A 16,607-nucleotide genomic window follows, 5' to 3' on the forward strand; every position below is an offset into this window, starting at 1 on the left:
CTGTCCATATTCTTTACCTCTAATCTAGGGATTACCACTTTTTAAAATCTCTTGTCCCCATCAATAAACTATTTGAGTATGCAGACCCATACTCAAATCACACACATCATAAAACACACTAAAAAAGAAAACAGTTAAAAAGTTGAAACCTAAATTCCAATATTTCTTTTCCGTACTTGAAAGGATTATCTAGCACAAAACCCCTGTATATACACCTAACCCCACTTTAGAAAACATGGTTCAAATTAAATAACTACTTATTTGAAATTTCATCGGGGAACTCAGCCATTCACATACCCTTGATCAAAGACAAGTCCTCTTCTATTCTAGTGAAATCATCTTTTTGACCACAAAAAAAGCTTGGAAAGAACACACACAAATTAATGTCGGGTGGGGGGAATACCTGACTACCCAACCATCTAAGAATAGGACCCTTGTATCCAACCAGAGTATTTAAGATTTCCCCCGTATACTTTATACTTTCTCACCTTAGTGACTTTGCTCAAACTGTTACCCTCTACCCAGAATATTTCTTCCCACTGCATGCCCAAATCCCACACCTTTTTCAAGACCAAGCTTAAATGCTACCTCCAGCAAGAAGGCTTCTGTAACTAGACAAACCTAATTTCTCCTTTATCTATAGTTCTCATAGCAGTTTGCACTTGTCTTATATATTGCTTTCTACTCTATTCTATTATTATGTCAATATCTTATCTTCCTTTCTAGGCAATAAGTTCCTAGAATGTGAAAATTCCCATGATCCTGAGAGTATTTATTAAAGACTCAGCTTCTCAACTGCCCCAAACTGAATACAATATTAATAACAAAATATACAATATATGGAAAAATATGAAATTCAAATTAAGCAATATTTAAATTATTTTGGTCTAAGTATCATTTTAAAACTAATCTTTATCACAGGAGTTCCAAAGTAAAATTACCCACCTTTTACAATCAGAAACTACTATCTCATTTTCATATCAGAGAAATAACTTACACTAAGACATTCTTAGTGACCTATATTAATTCCTTTTTAAACATTACAATGACGTCCCATTCCCTAGCAAAAGATCCATGAAAATGTTTATTTTTATAAAGAAGAAATATACTATTTTATAGGTATAAATTTAAAATATCTAGAAATAAAGCAAATATTGGAGCACCTCAACACTTCTTATTCAAATAACACTATTATAAGTCTTTTAACCCCTTTGTCCCTTACTGTTTTTCCAATTTTATCTAGGTAAAATTGTCTTGAGAATTTTACAGTAATGTCTATTTCACTAGGAGCAAAGGTGATTCTTCTTAAAGTTGCAACCTTTAGTGAGATAGAGGGCTTTTTTATGCAAATAAATTTCAGAGCTTTTCAAAGATAATTTCTATCTTCTATAAGTATTTAGCTTAATACATATTTGATTCTCATTTAATTCTCTTTAAGGTACCTACTACTTCTAAGTTTTATCAACCAATACAACAAAAACACCAACATTCTTTACTATTAATCCATTACAACTTTTAAAGAAATGACTACTGCCAACAAATTAACATATGTATATACCTAAGAGTCTTAAATACGCCATTTTACCTGCAGTAGTCTCTTAAGGATCAAGTTGGGTGATAAGCATTTCTGGTGCCAGAAGATCTGTCTATTCCACTCAATTTGGGGCACTCCACTCACTTCAGCATGAAAGTGCTATGACCTAATAAACAAGTCTAGTTCCAAAGTCCACCTCTTGATGATCTAATCTAGAAGGACAAGAGAAGGGCAGTGAAAAGAGATGCCCTCTGTTGTTGATTTTTTTTTTAAAGTTCTGCATTCTTAATGTACAACATGACTCCTCTGGCATATGAATATAGGTGAAGACATAATTTGCAGAATAATAGGCACTAATAATACATGCTGCTTCAGTACTGTCATATTTCCAATCCATCAAATTGATTAATGCTATAATAACTCTATACAAACCTATCATTTGTGTACTAATGAAGTCAAACCCAGTTTATCCTTAGGCAACTACACTCCAAAAGCTCATAGATGTCATCTCTTCAGTTTCCAAAGACTATTTAGACAGTGTAATACAAAAGGAGTAAGAAACACATGTAACCTGTCTCCAAATTTGGATGTCTTTCTGCCAAAGGTGTAAATGCAAACACTACTAACATAACAAAGTGCTCAAAGAACATTTAGCAGCTCTTAAACATGGACAATTTGCTGCAAGACACACAGAGAAAAGGAAATAAATTTACTAGTTTGACATAAATACTATACTGATGATCTCAGTGATATCAACATAGCCACTAAGTTCAAAACCTGGTAAGTTTTAGGAAGTTATGATATGAAGCCTTCATTTAAAACAGATTTGCAAGATATTTACACTTAAAATATAGTGACAAAACTAGAATTTTAAGAACTATTAAACCTGCAATTCAATTTTCAAATTATAGTACAATTCAAAGATAACACTGTATCCCAGATAATACTCATCATGAAATGATTAAATGACAATGTCCCTGAGGCACTGTCTCTTAGGGGATGTTTAATGATACTGCAGAGGATGTGTAAGCAGGAAGTGACTCTTCACGTTAATAGGAATTTAAAACCATTCTCCCATCACCTCAACAGTCAGAGATCAATGTTCAACATGTGGGAAAGTGGTCCATGTATTTCACAACTCCGGGAATAGAGCCAATACTTTATAATAATTATTAGTGGGGTACAACCTTTAAACATTGTGAATCACTATGTTGTACACCTGTAACTTATACAGTATTGTACATCAACTATGCTTCATTTTCAAGGAAATCTTGAAAAGAAAGTGGCTCCTGTTAGCAAATGGAGAGATGCAGTGTCATGCTGTCACTTCCGTAACCCTGAAGTACCGACAGGTAGTATCTGTAGCACAGTGGGAAGGTTACTCTTAGTCCATGTGGGCTACTATAACAAAATACCACAGACTGAGTGGCTCACAGCAACAGAAACTTATTTCTCACAGTTCTGGAAGCTCAAAGTCCAAAATCAGGGTGCCGGCACGGCTCAGTTCAGGTAAGAGACTTCCTCCAGGTCACTGACTACTGACTTCCTGCCAGGTCCTCACATGGTGGAAGGGGCGAGGGAGCTCTCTGGGATCTCTTTTATAATGGCACTAATTCCTAATCACCTCCCAATGGCCCCCATATTCTAATAACATCACCTTGGGGATTAGGATTTCAACACATGAGTAGGGGGAAGGAGGACACATTCATAGGAGCCACTTGAAAAATAAACTGCAAGAAAGCACAGATAAAAGATTAAAGACTACCTTAGACTGAAATAAGGGCCCTGAAGCAAGCAGCAGACATTCTAAGACAGACTGGAGAAGTGTAAGATAAATACAGAGGTACTGCTGCTGCTGCTGCTGCTAAGTCACTTCAGTCATGTCCGACTCTGTGCAACCCCATAGACGGCAGCCCACCAGGCTCCCCCGTCCCTGGGATTCTCCAGGCAAGAACACTGGAGTGGGTTGCCATTTCCAGCTCCAATGCATGCAGGTGAAAAGTGAAAGTGAAGTCGCTCAGTCGTGTCCGACTCTTAGCGACCCCATGGACTGCAGCCTACCAGGCTCCTCCGTCCATGGGACTTTTAAGGCAAGAGTACTGGAGTGGGTGCCATTGCCTTCTCCAATAAAGGGACTGCCAAACTCTAAAAGATCCACACTAGAACCATTTCCTTGGCTTGATCCATCAGTCCTTAAGGAGAAAAAACTTGTTGACTGACATCAAAATTCACTGAATATTCTTTATTGCTTGTCGTATATATGTAGTAAACTGTATGTAGCTTTTTAGCCACATTCTACAAATCTGTTTTATCAGTCATTCAACATATATTCACAGAACACACACATATATTTTATATATATACTTATATACATAAAAAATATACCCCCCCCCAAATATAATGTACCAGGCACCAGTCTAAGCACTGAAGGATAAAATTACAAAGAAAACCAAGTACCTGCCTTTAAGGTACTTGGACTTTAGTGGTACCATATGGCCCATCTCCATATTTTTTATAATACTCGAGCCCATCTGAAGATAACAATAAGGATTACCTGATACGGCTCAGTGGTAAAGAATACACCTGCTAATACAGGAGTTGCAGGAGACACGGGTTCGATCCCTGGGTTGGAAAGATTCCAACCTGAAGGAGGAAATGGCAACCCACTCCAGTATTCTTGCCAGGATAATCCCATGGACAGAGGAGCCTGGCAGGCTACAGTCCATGGGGTCACAGAGTCGAACACAACTGAGCAACCGAGCATGCATGCACACACGATATACTCGTAACAAGTCTTAATTCTATCAACATGTTACAGACAACTAAAAACTACATTCAACAGTGCACAATCTCCAGAGTGCCAAAGGAATGCCACTTTACTGAGCCCTCAGCAGATAAATCATCAGTCTCACCAACCCATGTCAATATCTCCAACCACCTAACTCATTTGTAACAAAGTGGCAAAAAAAAGACTAGAAACACTCAAAGTGAGGATACATGACGGAGTGATACATTAGATAAATGGGTTCTAATACCCTGCCATGCAGGAAGCAGAGGAAGAAAAGTAAAACTGATTAAAAATTCAGGGACACTAGTAAGGGGCAGAACTGCCTCCTTACAACCAAAGTGGGGGCCCAAATGAAACTAGAGAATAAAAATCTCCTTCTGGTCAAAATCTACCCAGAAAGAGAACAAGACGGCAGAGGAGTAGATGGACGTGGAGCACATCTCTCTCCACAGATACACGAGGAAAATGCCTTCAGACACAGAAGTGCATGCAGAACACCGGCTGAGAGCGGACAGGAGTACCTGACCAATAGAAAAGAATATATGGAACCACGCAAAACTCGGTAGGACTAAGGAACTAGGGGGAAAAACAGGAGAGTTAGTAGGACTGGACCTGCCCTCAGCCAGTGGGGGAACTGAAGCAGGGGTCCGATCCCCACATCGGGGCAATTGTCTAAGTCAGAGGAGAGACATGTGAGGCTGAAACAGCTGATCTCTGGCAGCCTAAATGGAATGAGAATCAGACAGTCCTTGCTGCAGCCATACATACCCCGGACAGGGACACAAGTCCTCTAGAAAGCACAGCAGCTGGGAGCTGGAGTTTAGGAACTGTGGAGCAATCCCAGGGTGAGGGCTGCTGTTGGCTGCGAAGAGACGTGATCGAGGGGATATGAGGGAGGAGATTATGGTGGGAAATGCCTGTGGAGGAAAGCCAGGCAGCCACAGAAGCAAGACAATACTGCTGAGTCACATGTAGGGGTTAAGCCATCACCATAGCCTCTCTCACCCCACACACCAGCATCAGCACCTGAACAACAGAGAGGCTGGCCCATCAAATGCCTGACACACTGAACTACAGTAGGGGAGGACCCCGCCCAGGATGCCCCTTTAAGTGCCTGACACACCCATCTACAGAGTAGGACCCCAACCAGGGGGGCCCTTCTATGAGCCCAATGCACCAAACAACAGAGAAGGACCCCAGGCAAGGGAACCCTCTAAGTACCTGAACAGGAAGAGCTACAGAGAAAGACTGGCCAAAGAGGCCTTCTGATCGCCAGCTACAAGAGGCTCAAAAAAAGACTCTGATAGGGCCATTAACTGCTGCAGCAGAGGCAGTCCGTGTCCCCGCACACTTGGCACCGCCAGAGTCCCCGCCAGCCAAGAGCTGTGCCGCCTTCACACTCAACTCTCACTGGGGCAGAGCTGCCACAGGCAAAAAAAAGTCTTGCATCTATGCACACAGGGTCGCTTTGGTAGTATCCGACTCTGCAACCCTGTAGACTGTGGCCTGCCAGGCTTCTCTGTCAGGGATCGGGGTTCTCCAGCCAAGAACACTGGAACATGTGGGCCAATACTGGTTGCCATTCCCTTCTAGAGCACTGTTATTTCCCTCTGCTCTAGCCACCAACTCCCCTGAGTACCTGGTGCTGTCAGAACCCCTGCAACCCAAGCAGTTGCACCACCTCAACTGGCCCTCACAGGGGCAAACCCAAGTCCTCCAGGGCAGCCCCAGTGGACAACCCACATGCAGAGGTGGAAATAAAACCACAATTGAAACCCAGGGGCAGTGTGGCTAAGGAAGAAGAACCAAAACCTTCCCAGCAGCTGGACAAGCTGCAGATTAAATCCACACGATCAACTAGGCAGACTCTGTGTCTACGGAATATATAAAAGGTCATTGAGAGCTCCCACAAAAGAGAACACACTAGTTCTGATAGCTGTGGACATTGGAGGCAAGAACAAATTGGAGTAGGACCAGATAAGAATCTGAGCTGCCCCCACAGTAGGTCCGGAGATAAGCATCCTAGGAGGGCATCCTAGGGAGGTGAGGTGGACTGTGACTTCCAGTGAAGGAAAGGACTCTGACTACAGTGACTCAAGAAAAACATTTATTGTTTTTATGTTTTGATTTGTTCTCTAGATTCTTTTGGATTTTTTTCCTTTTTTTTCGCCCACTTTGTTGTAGTTGTCGATTTTATTGGCATTATGAAATCTAATTAAGCTTTTGCGCTTTTTTTTGGTCACATTTTTTTATAGTTGTTATAAACCTTTGCCTCTCTGTTGAGCTTTTGCAGTTCTGCAGTTTTCCTTCTTTTCTCTTTTCTCTTTTTTTAATTTTTAAAACCTATTATGTTTTCTATATTTACTCCTTTGTTTGCTTTTCCTACTGTCCTTTTCCCCTTGCAGTTAATCTTTAATGTATATAAATCTTCTTTATCTATCTATATTTAACTTTGCATATCTATTCTTTCTTTCTTCAACATATTTGTTAGTTTTATTTTTATTGCTTTATTCCCCAATTGGCACCTTGCTTTAGTTTTGTTTTCCAGTTTGTGCTTTAGTTAGTTTTGTTCTGGTAGATATAATTTTGGGTTTCCTTTGTTCGCCAGGTCAATCTATTATACTTTATTTTTGTTGGACTGTTTTCATTTTGCTTATGGGTGCATATGTATATGCGAATATTCAGTCACACCTTTTACTGCTGTTATAAACCTTGCCTCTAAGCAGGCCTTTTGCAGTTCTGTGGAGTTTTCCTTTTTCTCCCTTTTTTCTTTCTTCTTCCATTTTCTTTTTATTTTCTCTTTTTTATAATTTTAATTATTAATTTTTAAACCTATTATATATTTTTTTACACTTATTCCCTTCTTTGCCTTTCCTACTGTTCTTTTCTCCTAGCAGTTAATCTTTAATGTATATAAACCTTTTTCATCTACCTCTATTTAACTTTGCATATCTATTCTTTCTTAGAAAACTTCTATCTTCCAAGACTGAACCAAGTTCAGTTCAGTTCAGTCGCTCAGTCGTATCTGACTCTTTGCGACCCCATGAACTGCAGCATGCCTCCCTGTCCATCACCAACATAGGCCTCCCTGTCCATCACCAACTCCCAGAATCCACCCAAACCCATGCCCACTGAGTCAGTGACACCATCCAACCATCTCATCCTCTTGTCATGCCCTTATCCTCCTGCCCTCAATCTTTCCCAGCATCAGGGTATTTTCAAATGAGTCAGCTCTTTGCATCAGGTGGCCAAAGTACTGGAGTTTCAGCTTCAACATTAGTCCCTCCAATGAACACCCAGGACTGATCTCCTTTAGGATGGGGATCTCCTTACAGTCCAAGGGACTCTCAAGAGCATTCTCCAACACCACAGTTCAAAAGCTTCAATTCTTCTGTGCTCAGCTTTCCCAAGCAGAAATAGAAATTATGAACACTCCAATTACAAGCACTGAAATTGAAGCTGTGATCAAAAATCTCCCAGAAAACAAATGCCCAGAACCAGATGGCTTCACAGGAAAATTCTATTAAACATTTAAAGAACTAATGCCTATCCTTCTAAAACTCTTTTTTAAAAATTACAGAGGAAGGAACACTTCCAAACTCATTCTACGAGGCCACTGTCACCCTGATACCAAAACCAGACAAAAACAACACAAAAAAAGAAAACTACAGGTCAATATCACTGATGAACATAGACACAAAAACCCTCAACGAAACTTTAGCAAACAGAGTTCAGCAACATATCACAAAGCTCACACACCATGATCAAGTTGCGTGTATTCCAGGGATGCAAGGCTTCTTCAACATACGCAAATCAATCAATGTGATACTCCATATCAACAAACTGAAAGATAAAAACCATATGATCATCTCAACAGACGCAGAAAAAGCCTCTGACAAAATTCAGCACCCATTTACGATTAAAACCCTTTAAAAAATGGGCATAGAAGGAACCTCTCAACATAGTAAAGGCCATATATGATATAGAGAAGGCAATGGCACCCCACTCCAGTACTCTTGTCTGGAAAATCCCATGGATGGAGGGGCCTGGTAGGCTGCGGTCCATGGGGTCGCAAAGAGTCGGACATGACTGAGCGACTTCACTTTGACTTTTCACTTTCATGCATTGGAGAAGGAAATGGCAACCCACTCCAGTGTTCTTGCCTAGAGAATCCCAGGGACGGGGGAGCCTGGTGGGCTGCCGTCTATGGGGTTGCACAGAGTCGGACATGACTGAAGCGACTTAGCAGCTTAGCAGCATATATGATAAGCCTACAGCAAACATTACTCTCAATGGTGAAAAACTGAAAGCATTCCCCCTAAGGTCAGGAACAAGACAAGGGTGTCCGTTTTCACCACTATTATTCAACATAGTTCTGGAAGTCCTAGCTATAGCAATCAGAGAAGAATAAGAAATAAAAAGGAATCCAGATCAGAAAAGAAGAAGTAAAGCTCTCACTGTTTGCAGGTGACATGATACTGTACATAGAAAACCCTAAAGATAGTATCAGAAAATTACTAGGGCTAATCAGTAAATTTAGCAAGGTTGGAGGATACAAAATCAACACACAGAAATCACTTGCATTTCTATACACTAACAATGAAAAATCAGAAGGGGAAATTAAGGAATCAATCCCATCTACCACTGCAACAAAAGGAATTAAATATCTAGGAATAAACTTATCTAAGGAGACAAAAGAACTGTACACAGAAAATTATAACATACTAATGGAAGAAATCAAAGACGACATAAACAGATGGAGAGATATTCCATGTTCCTGGGTAGGAAGAACCAATATTGTGAAAATGAGTATATTGCCAAACTCAATCAACAGATTCAATGTGATCCCTATCAAATTACCAATGGCATTTTTCACAGAACTAGAACAAAAGATTTCACAATTCATATGGAAACACAAAAGACCCCAAATAGCCAAAGAAGTCTTGAGAAAGAAGAACGGAGAAGGAGGAATCAACCTTCTGGACTTCAGATTATGCTACAAAGCTACAGTCATCATGACAGTATGGTACTAACACAGAAACAGAAATACAGACCAATGGAACAAGACAGAAAACCCAGAAATAAACCCATGCACCAATGGACACCTTATTTTTGACAAAGGAGACAAGAATATGCAATGGGGCAAAGACAGCCTCTTCAATAAATGGTGCTGGGAAAACTGGACAGCTACATGTAAAAGAATGAAATTAGAATACTTCCTAACACCATACACAAAGATAAACTCAAAATGGATTAAAGACCTAAATATAAGACCAGAAACTATAAAACTCTTAGAGGAAAACATAGGCAGAACACTCGATGACATAAATTAAAGCAAGATCCTCTACAACTCACCTCCTAGAGTAATGGAAATAAAAACAAAAGTAAACAAGTGGGACCTGATTAAACTTAAAAGGTTTTGCACAGCAAAGGAAACTATAAGCAATGTGAAAAGACAACCCTCAGAACTGGAGAAAACAACAGCAAATGAAACAACTGACAAAGGATTAATTTCCAAAATATACAAGCAGCCATACAACTCAATACCAGAAAATCAAACAACCCAATCAAAAAGTGGGAAAAAGACCTAACAGACATTTCTCCAAAGAAGACATCCAGACGGCTAACAAACACATGAAAAGATACTCAAAATCACTCATTATTAGAGAAATGCAAATCAAAAGTACAATGAGATATCACCTTACACCAGTCAGAATGGCCATCATCAAAAAGTCTACAAACAATAAATGCTGGGGAGGGTGTGGAGAAAAGGGAATGCTCTTACACTGCTGGTGGGAATGTAAATGGATACAGCCACTATGGAAGATGGTATGGAGATTCCCTAAAAAACTAGGAATAAAATCACTGTATGACCCAGCAATCTCACTCCTAGGCAAATACCCTAAGGAAACCAAAACTGAAAAACACACATATATCCCATTGTTCAGTGCAGCACTATTTACAATAGCTAGAACATGGAAGCAACCTACATGTCCATCAACAGATGAATGGATAAATAAGTTGTAGTACATACACACAGTGGAATATTAATCAGCCATAAAAAGGAATGCATTTGAGTCAGTTCTAATGAGGTGGATGAACCTAGAATCTATTATACAGAGTGAAATGAGTCAGAAAGAGAAAGATAAATATTGTATTCTAACACATATATACAGGATCTAGAATAGCTGGAGAAGGCAATGGCACCCCACTCCAGTACTCATGCCTAGAAAATCCCATGGACGGAGGAGCCTGGTAGGCTGCAGTCCATGGGGTCGCTAAGAGTTGGGCACGACTGAGCGACTTCACTTTCACTTTTCACGTTCAAAAACTGGAGAAGGAAATGGCAACCCACTCCAGTGTTCTTGCCTGGAGAATCCCAGGGACAGGGGAGCCTGGTGGGCTGCTGTCTCTGGGGTTGCACAGAGTTGGACACGACTGAAGCGACTTAGCAGCAGCAGCAGCAGCAGAATGGTACTGAACTTATTTATAAGGCAGCAATAGAGAAACAGACACAGAGACAGACTTAGGAACATGAGGACAGGAGAGGAGAGGGTGAGAGGTATGGAAAGAGTAACACGGAAACTTACATTACCGTATGTAAAATAGACAGCCAACAGGAACTTGCTCTATGGTTCAGGAAACTCAGACGGGGGCTCTGTTTCAACCTAGAGGGGTGGAATGGGAGGGAGATAGGAGGGAAATTCAAAGGAAGGGGATATATGTATACCTATGGCTAATTCATGTTGAGGTTTGACAGAAAACAACAAAATTCTGTAAAGCAATTATCCTTCAATAAAAAAATAAATTTAAAAAAAAATTAGACTTCTACTTTCACAGATGATGATGGCAGTGGTGGTGGCAGTGATGATGACAGCAGTTAAGATTCCTCAAGAATTTTACCGCTAATATCTAGCACATAGTTTAAAATGCTTATAACTCAGTAATAAAGATGACAACTCAGTCTTTTCAATGAGCATAGGATATGAATAGATATTTCTCTATGAATGGCCAACAAGCACATGAAAAAATGTTCAATATCATGAGTCACTAGGGAGACACAATTCAAAACCACAAGGAGATGCCACTTCAGAGCCACTAAAATGACTATAATTAACAAGACAGACAGTAACAAATATTTAAAGGCTATGGAGCATTTGGAATTCTCACACACTGCTGGTGGGGATATAAAATGTTTAGTGGTTTCTGGAAATTACCATTATGACTCAGCAATTCCACTCTTAGGATTTCACCCATGTGAAATGGGAAAACATGTTCACACACAGATTTGTACAAGAAAGTTCACAGCAGCATTATTCATAATAATCAAATGGTGGAAACAACCCAAATGACCATCAGCTGATGAGTAAACAAAATGTGGTATATCCATTCCATAGAACATTATTTGGCAATAAAAAAGAATCAAGTAGCATATCTGATGCAACACAGATGAATTTCAAAAGCATTATTCCCAGTGAAAAAAGCCAACCACTAAAGAATACACACTGCATGATTCCATTTATACAAGATATTCAGAAAAGGCAAATCTACAGACAGAAAGTAGGTTAGTGGTAGACTAGGCAGGCCTGGGAATAGAAACGATTGTATATAGGCAAGAAATTTCTTTTGGGGGTGAAGAAAATGTTTGTCCTACAACTGGATTATGGTAATAATCACATCTCTATAAATATACTATTTTTTTTAACTTTACACTTAAAAAGGTATATAACTTATAGATCATAAATAGATCTTAAAACACTTCTTGCATTTATTGTGCACTTAAGTGCCTGACATAGTAACTGTTTCACAACAACTTTATGAGGTGCATGTGTGCTAAGTTGCTTCAGTCATGCCTCACTCTTCGCGACCCTATGGACTACAACCCACCAGGCTCCTCAATCCATGGGTTTCTCCAGGCAAGAATACTGGAGTGGGTTGCTGTGCTCTCCTCCAGGGGATCTTCCCAACCCAAGGATTGAACCCATGTCTCTTATGTTTCCTGCACTGGCAGGCAGGTTCTTCAGCACTGACGCCACCTGGGAGGCCCTTGATGAGGCAGACACTACTATTATTATCCCTATTTTACAGTAAGAAAACTAAGGCACATCCATAAATAATTTTCCAAAGTCACAGTGCTAATCAGTGACAAGGGCTAGGGTTTGTCAGGTTGTGACTCCAGCGTCCATGAACACACAACTGTGTTAGCTAACCTCTTACAGAACCCACAAATAAACATACTTGGGTAATAATTATTATAACTAATTATAATTAAAGCAATTATCATCATTCTACAACAATGGTTCTCAACCCTTAATATACAAGAATCCCCTAAAAAACTTCGTAAAACTGTGTATTTCCATCAAACCCTAAACTCAGAGATTCTGATACTGTAGAAATGAAGGCGAAGAATCCAAATTTGCCACAGGCATGCCCAGTAAATCTGATGAAGATGGTCAGTGACCACAAAAAAAAAAAAGACTGTCCAGCGGGCATGGAGTACACCTGAAGGAAGAATAAGTTCTTTTCACCCCTTTCATTCATTTGCCTCATTAAAGAATGTGGCAGTAAGGATCTGTGTAGATTAATTTTATTCAGGAAGATTTTTGCCCATCTTATTCTACTGAAGTATTTGTGGATATGGCTTAAAGCCATGTTTTAAAACATACTTTAGTTAACATGTTGCAATTTTACAGTGTTCCAGAATAAGCTTTTAAGATTAATGAACTGAGGCCGCACTTGTTCTGGAAACAGAAAGTGGTTAAATGATAGTTTTTCCATTAAATGTAATCAATAAGGAAAGTAAAATTAAGTTAGTAGTTATGAGATTTGAACGTGAGCCATTTGAACCTATCTATTTGAAACTAGAGATCAATTTCAAAAAGTTACTCAAGGATCAATTTCAGAAAACAGACAAATTTCTGGAGGTTGACAAGGGTGAAGAAAACAAATTCATAGCATCATCAAGCCAATAACCCAGACGACACTGAATACAAGCTAAAACTGAAAACGTTCCATTCTTATTCAGTAAGGATTCATATGTCATCCTCTCAAAGGGTTATGTTTAGACTCTGTCTCATTATAAAAATGATCCATCATTTTTCATTAATTTCCAATAAAAAGCTGGCCAACTCCAAGTGACTATGAATGGATATGAACCTTGTAGCTAGGGCTCAAAATGCGAATTTTGTTTTTTTAAATGGTAATCTGGAATTCATAAAAAAGGAAACACTGACACCATGTCTGAGCTTTTCTCAGAAACAAAGATGAATATGTGATCAATAGCAGAGCTATACAAAAACAGCTGGTTTAGATTAAAAGTCCAATATCTGGCCAAAAAACTGAGAAAAGACAAACAGTCCCACACAAATATCAGACCTCAACATTGCTAACAATGTTAACCTTCAAGATTTAATGGTTTTCTAAATCTAATCCTGGTAAATGGAAAATAAATGTCCCTTCAGCTAAGAAACAATCCTCCCCACCACTCTAAGCTCATTACAGTCACTGTAATAATAGAATCTGTTATTTTAAATATCTACTATGTCCTAATACTAGACATAGAGTCACTTGCTCCTATCACGCTAGGTAACCAGAGAACTCTCTGTTCCTCCTGCCTCACTCCTCTCTGGTAGCCATGAGACAAATGATTCCCTACAGAGGATTTGATCTGTTGTTATATCTCCAGAAATCCTGGCAGAATTGCAAGATTCCCCAAGAACAACAACAAAAACAAAAAGACAAAATAAACAGGAAACAAGATAATACAGCCTAACCATCACAGAATCCCTTCATGAATAAGGAACACAGGGAAAGAAAATCCTCAGAGAGGCAGAAAAAAGTATATTAAAGCCTGTAACTGAACTACCACAGGTTATTAAACTTGCAAAATGTACCAAGGACATAAATAGACAAAGATTAATATAAAACTGCCACTGCTCTCTAGGATCTAATTTTGTTGAGTAGGTGGGGGGCACAGAATAGGGGGAGTGAGAAGAGGTAACTGAGATACACATAACCATTTAGAATACAATAAACCAATACAGGTGGGGCAGGGGGAAGACACAGGTCTCGAAGTGAGACATGGCTGGGTTCCCCTCCCCATTCTACAACTTATTGCCTAAGTGACCTAGGCCAAGTTGTGTAATCTTTCTTGCCTCATTTACTGCATCTGTAGAAAGCAGAAAATGACCCACCTTGTAAGGCTGTTGGAAGAATAAAACTAGATAAATTGTGTGAGTGCCATATACAATCTCTAAGCTCACAGAATGTATTCAATAACATCAATATAAGCATCAGACCGGAAGTCTGTATAAAGCAATAGAGGAATCTTCTTGAAGAAATAACAACCTGCTTGAGGAAGACAGGAAAGAATTCACAAGAGGAGATGAAATCTGAGCTGAGTAAAAACACAAATAATAATAATCACAAGCGCACCAGACAGAGGGTGAGCGTGCAGGGAGAGCAGTTCAGATGCTCACTAATTATCTAACACCCCTAATTCGGTTTGAGAGGAGAGAGGTAAAGGCTCAGTAAAGACTTCCTAAATTAGCATCTGTATTATAGGATATACCACTTTGTATTCAAATTATCTGTTTTGATGGATGTGTCCTATACAAGGATGTTAAGTTCATCAAAAGCAACGATTGTTACCCAGTTTTGTACCCCAGCACCTAGCAGAGCACCCAGCACAAATTAGATACTCACCCTAAAAATATATTCTATGGAAAATACAAGCAGCTCTTTTGCTCTCTAAAGCCTAAAAGATAACTGACAGCAAAAACCTGCTCTAAGTCTAGAAATAAAACCATCTAACCAAATTAACATCTCAGGTTAAGTCATGAAGTAACTTCTTTGGCTTATAAAATTTCTTAGAGATAAAAATATATAATCAGCACAAAAACAGATCTAAGTGTATAAGCATAATGAAATGCTTTTTATGGTTTCTATTTTGCTAAAGCAGTTACAGTTAATGGGAATTGCCATGAAAAAATGATTGTTTTTATGAAAAGAACCTTCTTTATTACTAACCAATCAAATTTCATTTTTATTACTGATGTAGAAAAGTTCAAAACCATGATTCATTTATAAAGTGTACAAAAATAAGAGAAGTGTTCAAGAACAGAGTACAGGATCATTTACAAAGCAATAAAAAATTAAACATGCATTTCTCTTACTGCCAAGGCAGATACTTCTACACATAAATGTCTGTAGCTGGATTTGCTGAATATAACTTCTGTCTTTGAACAAAAAATGAGAAGCCTGAATTTAATATCTCATTTCCAGTTGACATCTTCAGTCCATCTGATAACTGCTTATCAAGAAATATCAAAAATGTTTGAAAAATGTTAAGAAGTTTGATGATGTTTTCTTTCAATTTTCACTCAACTATGAAAGGCTTGAGCTAACATTAATAACTCAGAAGTTCTCACAGAAGAGAGACTGACAAATTTTATCGGGCACCAAAATCTTTTAAGCTAAAAATGAAAAGTCAAGTAATTTAAGAGTATAGATTGTTAATAAAGCATACAAAATTCATGTTATGCTTAATATGCACTATTACAACATCAAAAACAAGTCTCTCAGGTGGTCTTCACATCATACCAAAGTTTTCTAAAATGGCTCTAAGAATCTGGTTTCCAATCTATTCATGAATACAAACATGATAAAAGAAAATAAATCACACTGATGTCAATAAATTGTGTTTTGCCTCTAATCTGAAGTATAACCTATTTTGTCTTTGTTTTTGTATCTGCCCCTTCAATATTTACTTCACAGGTGCCAAGGTGATAAGCACTACAGCATGAGACTATTCCTACAATGAACACAAATGAAAAAGATTCTCTGCAATGTGACGGCCAATTCAATAGCTTATTAATCCTTCAGTGCCTTCCTCAATACTGGAAAAGCCTCCGAATGCAGATTACAAATAACTAACAAACCTTTATTTTCAATAACAAAGAAATTTAATGTATTTTTTCAAATATCTGTCACAATGATTATTAGATATTCGATATACAGATATAAGAGCCCTGACTATCATTTCTTTATTCTCAATAAACCTGTGACCAACAGCATCACTTCTATTATACAAAGGACTTTTAACCCATAGTTTCCACTTCACTGAGCCTCTAGAATCCTCCTGAAATGCTCTAAGTCCAGATTTCCCAGTATTCATGTGAAAGAAAGATGGAATAAAAAAGTTTATTACTAATATAAAAACAAAATTTTTAAACATGTCTGTACTTATTACACTTAACTTCATGTTTACATAAGGATGCCATGGAA

General features: G+C 38.6%; 1 protein-coding gene across 13 annotated transcripts in view; it reads right to left on the minus strand.

Moving 5' to 3' along the window:
- Positions 1 to 16,607, minus strand: part of MTX2 (metaxin 2) — a 77,959-nt gene that overhangs the window by 52,290 nt on the left and 9,062 nt on the right. For 2 of the 13 annotated variants that reach the window (XM_069577132.1, XM_069577134.1), the window contains exons 2-4: positions 10,913 to 10,990; positions 8,082 to 8,165; positions 1,586 to 1,746 (exon numbers count right to left, since the gene is read on the minus strand). The exons of 2 other annotated variants lie outside the window; for them this stretch is intronic. The gene's annotated coding sequence lies outside the window, so the exon portion shown is untranslated. Of the gene's footprint in view, positions 1 to 297; positions 360 to 1,585; positions 1,747 to 8,081; positions 8,166 to 10,912; positions 10,991 to 16,607 lie in introns of all 13 variants that reach the window. 9 more of the 13 variants (XM_069577133.1, XM_069577131.1, XM_069577128.1 and 6 more) reach the window with 7 other exon arrangements.

The sequence above is a fragment of the Ovis canadensis genome, chromosome 2 (genome assembly GCF_042477335.2).
Source record: "Ovis canadensis isolate MfBH-ARS-UI-01 breed Bighorn chromosome 2, ARS-UI_OviCan_v2, whole genome shotgun sequence".
Lineage (NCBI taxonomy): Eukaryota > Metazoa > Chordata > Mammalia > Artiodactyla > Bovidae > Ovis > Ovis canadensis.